Source organism: Echinops telfairi, unplaced genomic scaffold (assembly GCF_000313985.2).
Source record: "Echinops telfairi isolate 266 unplaced genomic scaffold, ASM31398v2 ScPeMD7_7467;HRSCAF=8505_1, whole genome shotgun sequence".
Classification (NCBI taxonomy): Eukaryota; Metazoa; Chordata; class Mammalia; order Afrosoricida; family Tenrecidae; genus Echinops; species Echinops telfairi.
Genome location: NW_022111368.1, coordinates 8,458,381 through 8,459,300, shown reverse-complemented (window position 1 = coordinate 8,459,300; position 920 = coordinate 8,458,381).

Sequence of the window (920 nt, the reverse complement as noted above, 5' to 3'; positions counted from 1 at the left end):
ACCGTAAATGTTCATAGGAGTAGAAACCTCCATTTTTCTCCAGCAGAGCGGCTGGTGGTTTCAAAGTGTTGATCTTGTGGATCAAGGTGCAGCTCATAAGCACAGTGCCCCAAAGGCTCCTGTATCATCTCAGAACTCTTGTGGGAATGACCAGAAGGAACAGTGTTGTAAGGAAGAAGATTGCTGCTCTGTAGCCAGGCAACAGTAGCCTTTCTCTAACCGCATTATAATCAGTACGGGGAGAATGAGGCAGCCTTGGATCAGAGGACAAACTGAAGAGGAATGGTAGATGTCTTGAAGCCACACCAACCCTTTGGGTACAGTGCTTGGCCCCAGGGGGGCTAAATGTGTCTCCTGTAGATGCTTTCACGTAGGAGTTAGCTGGTCTGCCTCTGATGTTTACTGGGCCAGTCTTTACTTTAGTCTGTGAGCTGGAATCGACTCGGCCGTGAGTCTTTTAGTTTTGGAAGGTACAAAACTTAGCTTTGGGGCTAAGGTGGGCTTTCCCAAATAATGGCTTTTCTCCCTGTAGAGTTTAGGGGGAAAAAACTACATGTTAAAATAAATAAATGAAATTTAAAGAAAAACCTGCATGTTGCTTTCCTGCCCATCCCTCCAACCACGGCAAATAGGACGTGTACATAGATTGTTTGGAAGTACAAAGTTGCGCAGAACATAACAATCTTCAGCCATGAAGTTTGATTTTTTGGGGGGGTATGTACAGAGTGGTAAACCCAGGTTTTTAAATGTTCACGTTTTAATAGGCGTCTTTGAATGACACAGTTGAATCTTTTCTGATTTTCACTTGAAAGTTTTCAATTGTTGGAGAAACCAAGTACTTTTAAATCTATGTCATGTCCCCTCACTAACCCATGGCCCTACGGGGGACAACACCAGAGACAGAGTGTGGGAACTGCACC